The sequence below is a fragment of the Pyxicephalus adspersus genome, chromosome Z (assembly GCF_032062135.1).
Source record: "Pyxicephalus adspersus chromosome Z, UCB_Pads_2.0, whole genome shotgun sequence".
In the NCBI taxonomy this organism is placed as follows: domain Eukaryota; kingdom Metazoa; phylum Chordata; class Amphibia; order Anura; family Pyxicephalidae; genus Pyxicephalus; species Pyxicephalus adspersus.
The window spans coordinates 6,137,092-6,155,159 of NC_092871.1; the positions used below are offsets into that span (position 1 = coordinate 6,137,092).

Below are 18,068 nucleotides of genomic sequence, written 5' to 3' on the forward strand. Positions count from 1 at the left end.
AAAAACTTTTGCTGCAAGTACACTGTAATAGAGTTTGCACGTCCTAGCAGACCTCGGTGGAATGTGAAAAAAAATAAAAATAATAAAGCCTGAACTCGGTGAGGAACCGGGATGAAACGGGAGAAGCCTTGAGGAGATCAAGACACGGAGAGGGCAAGGATGCGACAACCCTAATTCACCTAAGCGATTGAAAGAAGAGTCAATTTTAGCGCAGAAAGGAACAGTGGTTGGTCTGTGAACTACTCACAATGAAAGGCCTTCTCCACTGCGGCTTCTCAGCCTCAAAGAGTGGAAAAACTCGACTGCCAATGTGACACGTATACATTATTTATGGGGCCCATCCAAGCTATGCTAAATAACAGTGCGCCAAGGTAATGGAGTACCAGCCCGGCATGTCCTGGATTTATCATGATCTGGAATAAATTATCTTATTCCTATTAATTGCCTTGGTTCACATTCAAGCTGGACTCTGAAAATGATGAATAGATAATTGAAGTACCTTTATGTCAATGGTCACAACTAAAAAAAGGAAAAAAGATTTCTAATTCTGATAGAATCCGTAGGATGATGCAGTGTGCACTACCAGGTTCTAGACCTCCTCTAAAAGGGTATCAGCACAGCGTGGTCAATGACACGCCCCCAACCTGCTGATTGGCTGCACACAGTGTGTTATGATGCTCTGCAAGCTCTAGGGTGGCCATTCTCAACTAGCGTTCCTCCACAGGTTACTAGAGGTTATGTGGCCAATTGTCCCCTCCATGTATGGAGACCTTTTCCCCCACTGCCCCCTATAAAATTGGTTTTAGCAAGGGTGCCCTGAGACCTGGAAATTATTTCAAGGGATAAAAAGGTCAAGAAAGGGGATTGGACTGACAACACTCTGCAGTGAAGAAGAACCTGATTGGCTCTTGCAGGAACCAAGAATCATACCAGGGAGATAGCTTTGTTAATCTCCAACCTCCAGAAAAGACCTCCGCGGAGACATTGCTGCTTCTGCATGGACAGAGGGTCCTACTCTGCAATATGCGTCCATTGCTACTGGATTTTTCTACTCAAGATGTAGCTGCTTTCTAAAGAAAACTCATAAGACGCCCAACATTTTAATAGACCTGGACTATATTTTACGTATTTTAACCGGAGGTACAGTTGGGGTTTACCATTATTAATATAACGGATATTTTATTGGAGTCCCAACACCTGACCTGTGCACCCGGAACACAGATCATGAGAATTCAATGCAGGGAATATCATATATAAAATCAGACACCGGCCAATTATTACTTTCTTGTTCTGATGATTAAACATTTCAGGATGATCCATGCTACATAACGAGGGATAGAAAAGGAGATGAGCTAATTTAGGAGGAAAAAGAAGTAATTATGGATTAAATGAATGGGCTTTCCATCACGGAGGGTCAAGGGATGACATGGAAGGCCAAACTTTTTTTCTGCTGCTGCTTGCTCCCTTGGGCGGGAACATATGGAAATCAAACTATCATAACATACTCAGTTACATAGACTGACATATAGTCCTATGGTGCACTCTGCGGCTCACATCTCTATCTTATGGACCTTTTCAGAAGCTTAGGCACTAACAATGCTTGTGGCTACAAAATTGTCACCTGGAAAGTCCACAATAAATGAAGGAGCTGTCGGGCTGTCAAAACCTAAATTTACTCCCAGTGGAAATCACAAAATCCTGACGTTCCACCATTCCCATTGCAAAGGATGAGTTATGAAATAACCACCATTAATTTGTGTTCTAAATAGTCAGTCCATCCATTGCTGAATGACCCACCATTACTTTGTGCAGCCAGTGCAGAGACAAAGCGAGGGGAGAGAGAGAGAGAGAAAGAGAGAGAGAAAGAGAGAGCGAGAGCGAGAGAGAAAGAGAGAGAGAGCGAGAGAGAAAGAGAGAGAGAGCGAGAGAGAAAGAGAGAGAGAGCGAGAGAGAAAGAGAGAGAGAGCGAGAGAGAAAGACTTACATTTTGTCATTGGAATCAGTCTTGACTTTGGCTTTAAGATCAGGAAGATGACTACTTTATAGATTTTACTCAGGGTAACATTTACTTCAACATATGTATATAATATGTATAAATATGCATCCTATTAAAATACAATCAATAGGTAACCAGACGTGCAGAAAGCTCAATGTCTCCAACATGTGGTCATTCTCTTTGGGCACCTCCGCTCTATATATCAGATTGTAAGCTCTTAGGCCAGGGTCCTCTCCTTCTCCTCCTCCTGTGTCACTGTCTGTATTGGTCTGTCATTTGCAACCCCTATTTAATGTACAGAGCTGCATAATATGTTGGCGCTATATAAATACTGTGAAATATTAATAATGAATGTATACAGTAAAGATTTCTGCATGGACATCTTTGGATTAATTGCTTCCAGCCCTGGTTTGCTGCCCTCCAGCCCTTCCTAGTAGGTCCCAATGTCAATTATAAAAAATTACATTGAATATTGAATCTTCTTTATAATTTTGTCATTATCAGGAGTAACAATTTTCTAGGCGCTTTTGGGTATTTTATATATTGCAGGAATCACAAAGCTTAAAGCCTACAGCTCTCTATTGACAGCAATTTTCACATTTCATTGGACTCCACTGAGAATAACTGTCACTTTTTTTTGGAAAATAAGGATCCTTATCCTGGTATGTTAGCTTTGTGAATTGAGCCTAATGTGTGGATCAGTCAGCCTATTTTTAATATAGTGACAGGTATGTGTTGGAGTGTTCAGAAGCGTGCAGAGAGCCAGTCTACCATGTCCAAGAATACAGACAATCAATACGTTCACTTTATGGTGTTATCACAGATTGCTATATGCCGGCAATTAAAGTGAAGCAACCTTGCAGAGAAGGAGAGATATCACGTCTTGTAAAACTCCAAGATGAAGGCATCTGCTCATACATTACACCGAGGTAAATGGATGCAGTGAAGGGACGTAAGGCAGTAATGCATGTTATTTTGTTTGCCTAGACAAATTTGATCAGTTTTCATATTGATCAATGAGTTTAATAAAAATGTGGATTAAAAATCAATCAACATTACCACTACATGCCGCCATTGATGTGCACTTTATTCTTTAATAGTGATTCCATATAGCTGATCAGAAAGTACATGATCACTTACTGAAGATCAATGTATATATGCGTGCTAGATTTTTGATTTGGTTGGTTTGATTTTTTGTTGATTGAATTCAGAAATAAAGGTACCGTATATGGTCAATTGAATAAAATGATTAAATGGACTGCTTATGGAAATGAAATTTTTATGGCCAGCTTAACAATGTTATCTTATTTGCTTCCTCTTGGTTTCCTAAATATGCAATTGAAATGATTGAAGATCTTGCAGAAATCGCAGGAGGTTGATAACTTTCAAAGCTGCATTATCATTGACATTGTTGCCAGTTATGTCTGTGGACTCTGTATAGAGGTGAGCAGAGGGGAAGTGTTTGGAAATCCTGTTTTAGGGTAACCACATCCTGGTAAGCGGATATTTTTTTTTCCACACATGCCCAATCAATGTGGTGTTAAGTGCACACATTCTGTGTCACAAGTTAATCTGAATTCAGTTAGAGAAGATTATTTATTTATTTTTTTTAACAGGCTTCCACAATGCACTAAAATGACAACAAATCATGAGAGCAGCTTTTTTGGCCACAAACTGCACCACACTGTAATACAAGTGCATTGAAGTGCCATTTAGAATAGAACACACTCAATGCACCTGTGTTGCAATGACCCCTGAATGGCACCCAATGCACCTGTGTGCAATGACCCCTGAATGGCACCCAATGCACCTGTGTGCAATGACCCCTGAATGGCACCCAATGCACCTGTGTTGCAGTGAGTTCTAAATGGCACTCCAGTGCATCTGTGCTTCAATTTCATAATAAACAGCAATGCGGAGCACCAACACTTTGCGGTGCTTTATTGCAATGCAATGGTGTGAATGGGTCCAGAAGAAAAGCTATACTGATGTGAAGCTAGTTTTATTTTGTGTGGGTCCCCCAGGTGTCCTCTAAATTAAGAGTTGAATATCCCTTTATATATTTTAATTTTAACATCTTTTAGGTATCTGGACAAAAATGTAAATCGGTTGCTCTGGAGCCCGAAAATAACGTGTGACCCATCTTTTTGGCAGCTTGTACAGAGGATGCTTACAATAAACTTGTTCTCCAAAGCAATTCAAGCTCGGTGGTGGTTCACTGATCTAAAGCACGGGTTTATTGCTTTGTCTAATTAGTATTCTTTGAGAACAATCCGAAGTGTTCGTGGACAGGAGACTGCGGCAACACGTGGCATTTTGCGAATCGTTCTGCTCTGGTCACCATCAAGCTGAGCGATTTAAGTTTTCAGAGCATGCAAAAAGCAAACTTAAATTTGTGCAATGTCAACCAATAGCTCATCGGCTTCTGGGAACTACAAGTTCCAGAATATCCTGTCAAGACCGTGTAGAAAACAAAAAGAAAATCTAGTCCTGCATCGGACATTGAATGCAAAGATATTTTACCCTATTTTCCAGAAATGTGGATGTGAAACCAAAAATGTTTAGTTTTGGAGAGGGCGGATGAGTTGGAATCCTCATTAGGTTTTTGTCACTGGGTGGCAAGGTGGTAAGCATGAAAGCAGAAGAAATAAAGCCCATCATACATTTTATTCAGATTCTTACATTATATACAATCAGCATATTTCAAAGGTTCAAAGTCTCCTTCATAAGGGTTTGGCCTTGATGAGCAGTGTGTTGGAATGGAACTGGAGGGATAATTGGGAAATTTTGTAGGTGGGTTGAGAGCAAGATTCCAAATACCAGTAGATGTACACTGGGTGCTTCTTTGCATCAAATGTCATAGTGTTGCCATGATCTACATTAAAGGTATGCAAAGAGCAGGGATATCTCAATAAAATAGTGTGTGTGTGTGTGTGTGTGTGTGTGTGTGTGTGTGTGTTGGGGGGGTTGTGGGTATTGTACTACTGGTATCCTGTAAAATCAATGGCTTGGACTAGGAGGACTTTTATGGCAACATCAAAGTGATGCCTATATAATACTTTAATCTTTAGGTTTCAATCTATTTCAAATTTCAACCATTGACATTAGTATAAGTGATAAAATGGTCAGCATTATATACCAAGAAATATAGTTTTATATAGATCGGTCTGCACCTTGTACCTTCTGCAGCCTAGATGACCAGATGGCCTACCAATACAAGACATAAGAAAAGTCATCTTTTGGTTGGGTGGCCTTGGGGGTTGCAATCTGCACACATTCCCACCATGCTCAGTAAATATAATCCCGATGTTTATGGCCAGTCTGCTTATTCTCATTTCTATAAGGCTTCCAGCATACCTTCACTTCCACCTCCAGCTTATAGCCCACAAAGAGCTTTCAGCTTTCATCTGGCCTGTGGCAACTTACCATTTAACCAACAGAGCTAAAGAGGATGAAATAAAGGTAGATTCCATGGCTTTGCATGGATTACACAAAGATGTGTTTATACACTGGACTAAGCAGAAGCCTTTTCCGAGCGATATCATGGTGTGTAATGACATCCGCCAATCCCAGAGATTTAACGGTGAACACACAGAGCCGCCTATGCTGACAGCATTTAAAGAGCTCTCATCTGTTAGCTGTGTCACTGTCACTGAGCCTCTTGTCCTCTCTCAACCTACACATTATTATTGCGCATTTCTGAGGCCAATTGGCCTTTCTGTCTGCTCTGACGCTCTAAAGGTGCTAAAAGCTTTCTAACATTTCTCCTGTGGGTTCCTTTCAGTCTCTGACCTGGCGCTACAAGCAGGGGGGACCTTGAGCACTTTATTATTGTGCTCACCATTACAGACCCTGAAGAATAATGAAGTTATACATATATCAACCCATGTGTTTTTGAGCCTGCAACCTAGGCCACGATTGGAAATGAGGATATTTCCTGATGGATAGGAAAATACAAATTTAGCTATGATTTGCAAAGTGTGTGCAATGCAATGTGCATTTAAAGATCCATAAAGTATGGGGAGATCTGCATTACACATTAGAACATTGCATTACACATTTTCCCTATTAATCACACAGATCACGCAGTACATCAGCACAATACAGCGGCCCATTTTTCCTGGCCCCTTGACCATACTGGGTAGAAAGTCTCATTAGATATCACTAGTTTATGTACAAACTTAGAGTTCTATATGTCTGTGGCCAAGACATAGTTATGATGGCTAGACAGAATAGGTCAAAGCATGAAAATGGCAGGTCTTGCGGGGTGCTTTCATTATGAAGTAGATAGTACCTTACAAAAGTAGTCCAAGGAAAGACAACCATGAACAATCAACAGGAACAAGGGTGCCCAGAGCTAAATAATGCTTGCATATGGAGCGTGTCGGGGAGATCGGATGAGCAGGAGCTAGCCACTGTGCCTGATCCTGAAGGTAATCTATTGGAGACGATTTGCTACAAAGCATAATGATTGCCATCTCTTGCCATGTTGCTGAAGGATCCCAGAATTAAATCAGGGCACAGTTTGCATTAGGTTTGTATGTTCTGCTTGTATTTAAGAGGGTGTCTTTTGGTTGGGCCACTCTGGTTTCTTCCCACAATTTAACAATCATTTTAGATTGGATTGGCCCCCAATAAAAAAAATAATAAATGTCTCATACACTGTTGTGACTATTAGAATGTTGGTGACATGACTATGAACTTTGTATGACACTGCATAGGATGGTAATGACAAACAAATACATGATAATGAGGATAGCCATGACATAAAGATATCAGAACACACAGTGCATTACAGATTGCATAGCTGCAGTGCCATTGATTACCCCGGTCCACCTCCAAAGGTGCCTACAATAGGCACATGAGTGCTTGAACTGGACTATGGACCAATGGAAGAAGATGGCCTGGTCTTATAAATCACATCTTATTTTAGAATATGTGGATGGCTATAAGCATCAGGAGTCCTTTACCCAGGGAAGAAATACCAGCATGGTGCCGTGCCATGGTCCAGTGGAGGCAGTGAGACTCAAAGGATCCGTGGCTAATATCTTGGTGCTAGATAGTACAGGACACCTTTAGAGGTCTTTGTAGAGTCCATTATGAATGAGCCAAAGCTATTTTGGTGGTTCAAAAGGATGTACACAATGTTAGGCCAGTGGTTTTAATGTTGTGCCTGATTTTTTTATATAGATGTGTATATATATATATATATATATATATATATATATATATATATCCATACACAGGGTAGGAATGGCCAGATGTGATCCTCATAAACCTCTTCCACTTCTTGTAAAAAATTTGCTTTGGATTATGAGGTTTATTTACAAATTACCAGCCTGCGAGCCCTCATCATCTCTGCAGTTCATCCAGCTACAAGGATAGAAGAGAAACCAGCAAACAAACAGAAATGTAAGCCCCTGAGGAGATATTGTATTCAAATGCCGCTTGAGCCTCAAGCCTTAGAAAGCCCTTATCAATTCAATCCAGATCCAAGAAGGATTAAGCTAATTTGAATGGAAAGGATAGCATATGGATGGGAGAGAAAAAATAAAAGGATATTGAAATTCTGATAGTAAAAATTTTGATGGATATAACACCTTTATCTTTACACTGTAGCAGTACAGGTTGTGGGTCTACAGTACCTGCAGCCACACAGGAAGTGGACCAGGACCGCTTTGATTTAAAGGGAAATGTTTTATTATTCTGCCGCCTGTCACATTACCATAACATTACAGCAAATCAGTTCATCTTGACATATGAATGTGATCAAAGACAGAGGAAACAGAGAAAGTTAGAGGTGTACAGGGTGGCTATCAGGAAGTGCACTCCTGGGACCACAAAAGGTTCCTATTGAGTTCTTGCATTATTGATGAAATGGTTAAGTTTTAATTTTGCAACCAATTGGTTTCCAATCTATCTAATGAACATTTTCAATACATTTCCAAAAAAGTGCCTTACACCATCACTTTCTTCACCCTCCCTATATTCCTGTAATACACCGTTTGCTGACAGCCATAGCCTGCTCATCTAGTTCAGATATTAACACAGTCCTACCACACAACAGCCCTGCTGGGCAAGGGAGAAGACTTTATTTCTGTGGGGATAAGTAACACTTTTAGGTCTTGTTTCTCCCGGAGCATGTGACTGGACAATCAGAATATTAAAAGGCGACTGATGCAGTTGGAGATGTACCAAAAGGACTCCAGTGCAAAAAGTGAATTGGTTCCCCCCCCACCCGCCAAACTGAATCAGAACCCCTGTGTTGGCCCCTGCTGGTTGAGGAAGGTCCAGGGCCCTCGTGCAGTGCCCCACTTTGCAGCCCTCTGGACTTATCTTAATAGGACAGGAAAGGAGAAGGAGCATACTTATGAGTACTGTGCACTCTTACCTACCACTATACTCCTTGCACTGCAGTTCTTTTTGGTGCTCCTTTTTTGAACTTTGCTGTAAAGGGACACTTCATCTTTGACAAGATGAAGGGCTTGTTTTTTCAAAATTTTCCAAAAATCTGAAAGAACATTATAGAAACCACATATGCTTATTTTCTTCCCATCAGGAGGTCAGTTCAGAAACAGTTGGCACACTTTCCTATTCTTCTTTAAACCAGCTGGAGCTTAGCATCCTTTTAATACAGCTGAACAGCCCTGTTATGTTTGGACCATCATGCAGCTCCTGGAAAAGTACGTGTAGGCATCCGTCATCATGTCAGGATGCAGGTATTTGTGAGCGCTATTCCCAATGTGTTCGTCTCCGCTCCGCTACAGCAGGAAACATAAAGCGCCGTTTATTACTTCTCAAATAATGTGGCAATATCTATTTGATTACACCGTCCCCATGAGTAATCTGAGCGAGATCTCTCTTCCCCCTACGCCGGGGCGAGCTGAGCTACCGCAGCACGTCGAAAAATAATTATATTTATTAAGCCAAGGGTTTATAGGACACAATATACTGCTCAGAAAGACTTATAATGAAAATGAGAGCTTCCCCATCTCAATTGTCTTCTTAAAGATGGAATCCCAAGAGACAGCAATGCAAGAAAGGACAGTGCATAGTAATATGGAAGGATAATGAGACATTGGAGATGTTTTCTTAGGCTTTTAGAGCAGGTATCAAGGCGAAGTACAATCCAAATTTGGATCTTTATTTGGCTCCAGGAGTAACACCGCTCAAAAGCCAAGAGAAGTCCGGGGGTCGTAACTATGTGTGATGGGATCTGAAATGGCCATTAAGGGTCTCACGATCCGTCTGCTTTCTATTTCAAAAGCAATTTATTTTAGTTATACAGAAAGCCAATTGTGTTATATAGAATCATATAGAGGTTCCCAAAGTTTATATACATTTAATTCATTTGAATTTATTTTCTAAATGCTATTTGTTGCCTGAATAAATGATTGTGTAATCAATCAGCTCTGAGCCCCATCATCCAAACCATGCATACCTCTAAGAAAAGAAGTATGCATGACATGATTCTCTCCTTCTGAGAAAAGATTGAGATAAACCTTAAACAGAACAAACCAAGGGCCTTTACCTTTAAAGGCAATCTAGACAACATACACCACTAGTAATGGGGAATGAGAAGAAGGCTTACTTTTTGTTTGCACCATGCCCTTTTCTCTATATTGCATATAAACAAAAATGAACAATTTAGAGGTTGGATGAAGTCTTTGTGAATTGTGTACCAACAAAAGGTAAACAGATCAGAGGAAGAAAGAGGAGCAGAGGCTTTTGGTTCAAAAAAGGGGACTGTTCCTTGAAATAGGAGTCGATTGGCAGCCTGTTCTACCCAGGGTTGAACTACGGATGTGGAGCCCACTAGGAGAAGCGGCTAGGGCTCACCACAATACAGTTTTCCTGGCATAGTGGAATTTTTGTGAGGCAAACGAGGCCAGGAATTCACCAGGGGCCATAAAAAAAACTATTTTTGTGGGCAGACAACTAGGACCCAAAAGTTTTTTTTTTTCTGGTTCTCCTATGGGCTAGAAAAACGTCGGTTCTAGTTACAAATATGCTCTTGTGTGTTGAGTAACTAAAATACATGGCTAAATGTGTATGGCCACCTGACCATCATACCTGCACCATATTGCCAAATTTATAAAGATACCCCTCTATATTTTTGAGTTCCATTTTTTCTAGAAAAGAGTCTGATTAATGCTAGAGCACACAAAACATTTTAGACAATTGCATGCTTCCAACCTGGTGGTAACTGGCACACAAAACCAACTGTCCAAAAAGCCATGGTTTGAAGAGTGTGGTGTTGAACTGACCTCAACCCTACTAAACATCTTTGGGATTCATTGGAACATAGATGTTGACCCGGGTCTTCTCATACAATGTCAGTAGCCGACCTTCCAGGTGTTTTTGGCTGAGTGGGCACACGCTCCCACAGATGCATTGTACTTCTAAATCCTGATGGATGCTGAAGGTCCTTTCAGAAAAGTGTTGGCTATTCTAGCTAAAGAAATGGGAGGCAACTCTAAAAAAATGGACTTGGTTGTAAAATGCAAAATGGTTGCCCAGATATAAGAGCGTTTGATAGTCAAGTGTTTAAAAATATTTGCCCATGTAGTACATAAAGTGGGTCCTAGTTGTTGTGTCCTATGTGGGCCCCCAGGTTAACTTCCATCACTGTGCAGTACCATCAACAAGTGGTATTTTGCGTCTTTTCAGCAGGCATGTGCAGAATAGTCATTCTGCCTCATGTGCTTTGGGCAAGAGACCCAGAACATCAGCCACCTGCCATGCAAAGCCAGCTGGGAATCAGAAAAGTAATATTTTCTATGTACACGCCGAGTGATAGCACCTAACAGGGTGGCGGGGGGCCCTTGTAATGGCTAACCAATACTGTAGATAATTGCTTCTCCGCCTTATGGTTCCCAGTTACTAAAGCTGTGCACTTAATTAAAGAGCAATGCCTGACATCAGACCTACTCAATGGTAATTACGTAAACGCAGTTACATATTATATAATATTATATTGCAATCAGCCTCATTTGCTGTCATTTTCACCCCCAATATTATGAGAAAATTGTCCACAATTATATGCCCTGTCAGCCTCATTAGTCCGGTTAAAGACTGTACATATAGAAATATTTGTATTCCAAGGCACCTTATAATGTATGTAAACCATAATAATAAACTTCTCTTATTTGTTTCTTTTTTTGACCTATTAAATATAGAATGGAAAATGTGTTATATGAAATAAAGTCTTGTAAGCTGATCACTTTCTTTGCTCTTTCCTGTTTTCTGTTTATATCAGAGCAGCTCCATCCCCAGGGGCCACCATAGGTAGGTGCAAAGAGTGCTGCTGTATGAGGGCCCCGGACCTTCCTCTACTAACAAAGCCCCCCACAGAGGCCAAAAGTCAGTTCAGAGGAGGAGCAAGTCAGTTCAGTACAGGGGTCCACTGCTGGCTATGTCCACCACTGTTCCCTCCTATACCTTGTATTACCGAGAGAAGAAAATGCTGCTCCTACACAGATACAGTATGGTAAGCAAGTGTTACCATTGGATTGGAAAAATGCATTCGTTTCTGTATTACCACAGGTAAATAAAAGAAAAAGGCCTGGAAAATTAAAACAAATGCACCCAATGCATCTAAAGGCTGGTAATCCACAATATTTCATTTTTGTTCTTGGGTTTAGTTACCCTTGGTGAGCAGAGGTGCAAAGTGGAGCAGCTCCAAGTCATTTAAAGAACAAGCATTCCCAATTTACCATTTAGACATCAATGGAGACTGCTCCAGTTTCTAATAGAACTCTGTTAGGTTCAATACTTTTATGAAATCCAACGTCTCTTAAAAATATTGCACAGTACACGGCCACATTTATGTTTAATGGACCCTCATCTGCAACAGAATTGAAAACAACAGCTGGGATGGGATTGGTGGCTCTGACTGACAAAGACTCTCTGTTCCAGTTTTCATAAATGCGATCCATGGTATATTGATGTTATTTTGCTTTTATCACAGCAGTATGAGGAAAGAAGGAGACCTGCGCTGTGTAATTTATCCAGGGAAGGTTATCAGAGCACTTCTGTACAAGTATGTTGAACACTGAATTAATTAGCAGCGGTCAATGCAGTAATCGTGCTAACAGGGTTATCTAACATTACGCTCCCCGGTAATCTATAATCTAGACATGACGGAGGGCGCAAGCCGTGAAATTTACCAAATGGGTGCATTTTAGAGGTGAGGGTGGGGTTAAAACACAGCACAAAGTTCAGCAAATCCTGAACCTGCACAGCACATCCCTTTCCTTACTACATCTGAGCACTGTGTTGTCAAGGTGCACTATGTCTGGCTTACAGGAAGTGGGTTGGATAACCCTGGGCATCAGTAAACCCAAATGAGAGATTGCTAAGAAAAGAAAGTCTCAACCAGTCAGTGATAGAGAAGAGGGGAGTGCTGCAATAAAAACATTTTTTTAAAAACTCGCAAAAAGTTGGTGTTAGGTTTTAAAACAGAACTGTCTGTGGACAACCAATAATTTATATTTTCCTACAGAACCAAAACTATACCTATTATCATTTTTTCCATTATTGTCCTCTGTAGCTGCTTGTAATGTGGAATAATTCATTCTCAAAGATCCTCAAATATCACAATGAAGAATGAAGCTTTGGTTTCCGTGCCTGTGAATTTCAAAGATTATTTTCTCTGCAATGCAAATAGATACAGAGGTTAGTGATGGTCAATTGTGACCATGATTCATTGCGTTGCTTGTTTAGAATAAGTTGATGTGCTTTTGTCCATAGTTTGGGTGTCGGTGTAAGTAAGGTAAATTCCAGGCAGGGCATTCATAACTTTTTGCGGGTGTCCCCCTATTCTTTTTCTGAAAAGTAAGATTCTTTCCAAACCCTGCACTTTTTTGGGGGATTAGTACAGCTTTTGTTCTACTTCCAGGCTGCTATCTCTGTAGCTCTCATACACCCGGCATTACATTTGTATATCAATCTCTTTTCTCCACCTGCCCACTCACAAAGCACACCTGTGGCTGTGGTGAATAGGAGGTAGAAGAGGGACGTGGGGATATGGCCACAGCTATGCAGTCAGCCACCCAAAAATCCTAATGGAGGTTCCTTGCAATAGAAGCACTGGGATATTAGCTCTCAGCCTTCTCACCTACCTCTCTTGCACTCCGGGATTCCAACACTCCCAGAAAAGTAAAATTGTAAAGAGTTTGATGAATGTTGCATCAATAGAACAAATATTGACTGTCGGTGAGTTAAGTATAATAGCTCTCCTGTTGCAGGGCACTATGATGAGCAATGGTCAGTGTTGCTTTTAATTTAATTAAATAGGTTCTGTACATTTTGTTCTCTCTCCTAAAAGTGACTTAGCAGCCTGCCAGCCTTCTGCTCTGCACTGTAACAAAGGATGGGTGCAAAGATAGAGGGCAAACCAGGCTGCAGAATAGTGTTTACATACACATCAAGGGGTCTGATTATAAGTGGTTCACTCAAGATGGAAAATTTTTCCAACTGGATCAATTGACAAATATATTTCCAAAGTTAAATTAATTCATGCTTTGGGAACAAACGTTTCCATGTGGCTCCCGGTGGCCAGCACCTTGTCAGTTGCTCAGCTGCCTTCATCAATGCCCTTAGTTTTTAAAGAACCAGTGTTTGCACATTTTAAATGGGCATAGCAAGTGGGAACAAATGGCTTGCTGCCTCCTCCATCCATCGGCTATGAGATAATACATATAGAATCTCATCCAAGGAACAGTCACTGTACCGCAACCTTACCGCCAGCTTGAATGTAGTCTCAGTATTTTTGTTTTAATTGGGCACATTGACTAGATAAAAAAATATGGGCTAAGCTGAAGATTCATATGTTTGTTGGATGGTGGATGAAAGCAGGTTATTAGTCAGTACAGGTCAAAATTAACTGCTGCCCTCATAAAACTAAGTGTGAGTTTTGCACCCGTGCTGTCCAGGTGAACCTGTGCAGGTGATTGTCACTCCTGGCGTGTCTTGTGCACATTAATGTCTCTTCACAAGAACACTAATGAAATCCTCCCGAATGAAGGTCCCTTTGTGCCTGCTGGATCGGGCCATTGTTCTGCTGTTTCGACGTCTCAATGCAGCCGATTCATTCGCTGAAGAAAGCCAAATAATGGGCGACTCAGTGAATTTTGATTAGAGAGACTCGCGAAAATGGATCTGCATTGAAATTGTCAGTGTAAAACTAAACACAGTTATATTGTTCCACCGCAGTTTAATTAACATTTCCCTTCTCTCCTTCACATTTTAGGGCAAATTTTTTTTTCGCATTTCGTAATCACAGGGAGAAAAAGCACTGACGCAGCAGTCGTCAAACAGCCACAAGATAAGTGATGATGAAAGAGCCATGCTTATTTATTAGTTTTTAATTAAGGGTGTAATAGCCAACAGATCTGAATGCGGATGTGGGTGGCTTCTAGGATTCACTGTTCAGGAGTCCGAAAATAGTATGGGGCTTATTGTTGGCTACACTTTGATGCTTTCTGCTAATCTTACAGTCATTTCTGCACCTGAAAGAGATCCCGGTGACACAGACTTAATAAAGTTCACAATAAAAGCTTTCCAGACGGCGTGACGTGGGAAAAGCACAATTAAGCTCACTTCTGAATCACAAAGTGCTGGCTGGAAAGCGGATAACTCTACGACTCACATGGGTACGTAGTTGGCATTGTACCAGTGCATAATATAGCTGGGGATGCATTAAAGGAACTATCTATGTTGGATATTTAGGCCAGCCCCTCTCGGAATGCCTAAGGGCCCATTCACATCCTGCTTTAAAACACATGCTTTAGTATGCTTTTAGATGTATCAACATATGTTGTGTGTTTAAAATAAGTATGCTGGCAAGCCATGAAAATATCCAAATAAACAGAGCCGCAGCACTTGGTGCACTGCAATGAACAGCAGTGTGGTATTGTGCATTATTTGGCACTGTAATAGCCTGTAACGTAAGCACCTTGGTGCTTTGTTGGAGTGCCATTAAAAATGAACAACAATGCACTAATGCAACATTGTGCTTTACTGCAACTTACCTGCATGGGCCGCAATAGTTAAAACTTGCTATTTCAACTCTGGATGAATAAACATGAGGTGAATCATTTGCCAGCTTCTTATATCTATAGGAGACTGCAATAAATAGACCTTCCTCCTCCCCATAGTTTGGGTAGGATACTAGGTACCAAAACACTCTTATCTGCCAGATAATGGTCTACGAATCCTCACAGACCTGTCATGGAATAATCAGCATCCACTACTACAGTTTGAATAACCATATATATTATAAAATAAAGGCACAAAATTATAAAAGGTACCGGCTTCATCCACAATTGCCCACCAGAGCACCCCACCCCCTACCAAGTTTTTGGTTTTTTAGGATTTTTTTTGTAGCATACTTATGTTTGCTGGCCATGTGGTAGGCTAAGTCCCCTTCCTCTCCAATCTTCTGTTGGTGGGAAATCCTCAGATGAGAGATGCAACAAAGATGCAATGTCAATGTATATATATAGGAGCTGACCTTTAATGGAACACCATTGTGGCATTTGCGAACACAAATACTACTCAGCAGAACTCTTTAAATAATGTCTTGCAGGTCCACATATTCTATGAAGAAGTTAAGCTAAGCGCAAACTGTGAACGCCGAAGGAGTAAATGTTGCACAATTATGTGAAGCGTAATTGCAAAATAATTAGCCATACTTTTCTAAGAAATAAAAACTGTGTAGAGGAACGTCACTACATTCAATTTTCATGCTACAGTAATTTCCCTTTAAGAAGCCGTAATTACAGTATTACAACACTGAACTACTTGCTACAACAATGTAAATAAGCTTTGGAATTCCATTCACGTCTACCTCCCGCTACTGGAAAATTTACCTGTCAATGACTCTTCCCCTTCCATGTCTGCCCATGCAATTACTCGAAATCTTTTAACTGTATAGCATAAACACATGAAAACAAACACATTACTACATAGATTGTAAAGCTCCAATGTTACCCATTCACAGGTTGCGGTTTAGTGATGCATCCACTTATTTTGTGCAATATAAATAAGATCTCAATTCGCATTTTGTTGTGGATTCCTGACCATCACATCTGTTGAGTAGAAATGGTGAACGTGTCCAGATTTGGTTTGTTTTCAGCTTTAGCCAACATGCTTTTAGGTTCACTGAGCCTAATATTCAAGTTGAACCCCAATAAAACTTAAAAACTGGCTCCCATTCAATGTTTACTTTGCTAATCCTTTAGAGTTAATCCACTGGAATTTCAGATATCATCTTCAAGTCACACCTCCCATGGGTTTGAACCTCATCCCTACTAATGAGCTTGTTGGATCCCATCACCTACCATCCCAACCCCACCCTTGCAGCTCCAATAGACTCCACTTTTCTGGGAAGTATTTAAACAAGATTTTGGGCATTTGTGAGGGTAACGTTGGATGAGAACACTTGGCTTGCAGTCAAAATGTTATTTCATTGTAAAGGTGTTCACAGTAGGGGTTGAAGTTGGGGCTCTGTGCAGGCCACCCAATTTCTTTTCACCAAATTGGTCAAGCTATGTCTTTATAAAGCTGGATTTGTGCACATCATGCTGGAGAAAAAAAGGTCTTACTTAAACCTGGATGTACACAATTGTAAAATTCCTTTGTATGATGTAGCATTAACACTATCCTTTACTGGAAACACCATAACCCAATTATTTGGAATAGGGTTCATAATTACATACATAGTGTATGCCCGGTATTAGATCAGTGTGCAGACTTCCTAGGTCTGCATACCTACTGTGCCCATTAGAATTTTCATACCATAGTTGGAAATCATGTTATGAAGACATTGCTGTAGTATTACACACATCTAAGAACCCAGGGACTAATTTAGCCGACCAAATGCAACCTATACCTAAAACGACCCTTTAATTTTATGCAGGATGATAAGACTTTCAGAGAGAATGGAGAGTTAATTGTTCAGCTTAAGTTTTAAATGACCTTGATAAATCACTAAATTAAAAATCAATCCATTTATTAAAAACCACAAAATAGCTGATAAATTATATATTTTGGAAAAGTGCAGGTCAAAGACTTCTGGCTTAAATTTGCAGGATCTAATTCATCTCGTGCATTCAGCTGTATTTGTATTTAAAGTCCATCTCTGGGCAAAAATGATTGCCTGGGGATCGGAAGGCACAAGGAGCAGGGATTCTATAGGTTCATATGGTTTGATGCTCTTACAGACTCAAAGGTTTCTGTGTTAAGACAAAGCTGCAAGCCAGTCCGCGAATTGTTTGTACAATGCTCTCTGTGTATTGCAAAGAAGAAAGTGTTAAAAGTTAAAACAAAGGATAGTCTACTCTCTTATTCTGTTTTATGCCTCGTCAGATTCCCGGTAACCGGTACCACTGTGGCCACAAACAAACATTACTATTAACCATTGTTGTCAGCCCCTGAAAGCCTGCCATTAGATATAAAGATACCCTTTTTAGTGTCAGTGGAGATTGCCATCTCTTAGATCATGGGCATTGAAAGAGATGAAGCCATGTTTGGAGAGATTTTAATTCATCATTCTCTTTAGAACACATCAAACATTTTTCTTTATGTTCCATGTGCTATGTGGAGGTAAACTCAGAGTACAGTTATACAAGGGCTAAAGGTGAATGCTTCCACTTTAAAGTAATGCTGTCACAAACCTGGACAGCTCAGATAATGGAAAGAAACAAAAGTGGAAGTTACTGTTGGTGCAAACCTTACGCTAAATCGATCGGTAGTTCCATGGATACAGGCAGCTGGAATTCAAATAAAGTAATAACTATGGGGCTCTGCTGTTGATGTTGTTATGAACACTCAGGAGTTGGGGGAATGTTAGGATAGGCAGTTGACAAGGGAGTCTCTATCAGACTTTAGTTGACTCCAGCTTTGGAAAGAATAAATTAAATCTGCCTTGAATCAGTCCAACTAAAAAAGCAGCAGCTGCTGTAACACTTTTATTCTTCATACTGTCCCCTGCAGAATCTCCACTCCATGCTAGACTTCCCACTTCTTTCCTATGATGAATATCATTAAACCCACTTCCTATGAACCA

The 18,068-nt window shown here is 40.5% G+C and overlaps 1 protein-coding gene and 1 long non-coding RNA gene across 2 annotated transcripts in view; both read right to left on the minus strand.

The window, feature by feature from the left end:
* The window catches only part of DIAPH2 (diaphanous related formin 2), a 659,108-nt gene that overhangs the window by 268,453 nt on the left and 372,587 nt on the right, over nucleotides 1-18,068 (minus strand). The window lies entirely within an intron of this gene.
* LOC140344216 (uncharacterized) lies at nucleotides 3,589-4,123 on the minus strand. The gene is made up of 2 exons (XR_011923514.1): nucleotides 3,807-4,123; nucleotides 3,589-3,770 (listed from the first exon to the last, which is right to left on the minus strand). It is a non-coding gene; the product is annotated as an uncharacterized lncRNA (long non-coding RNA).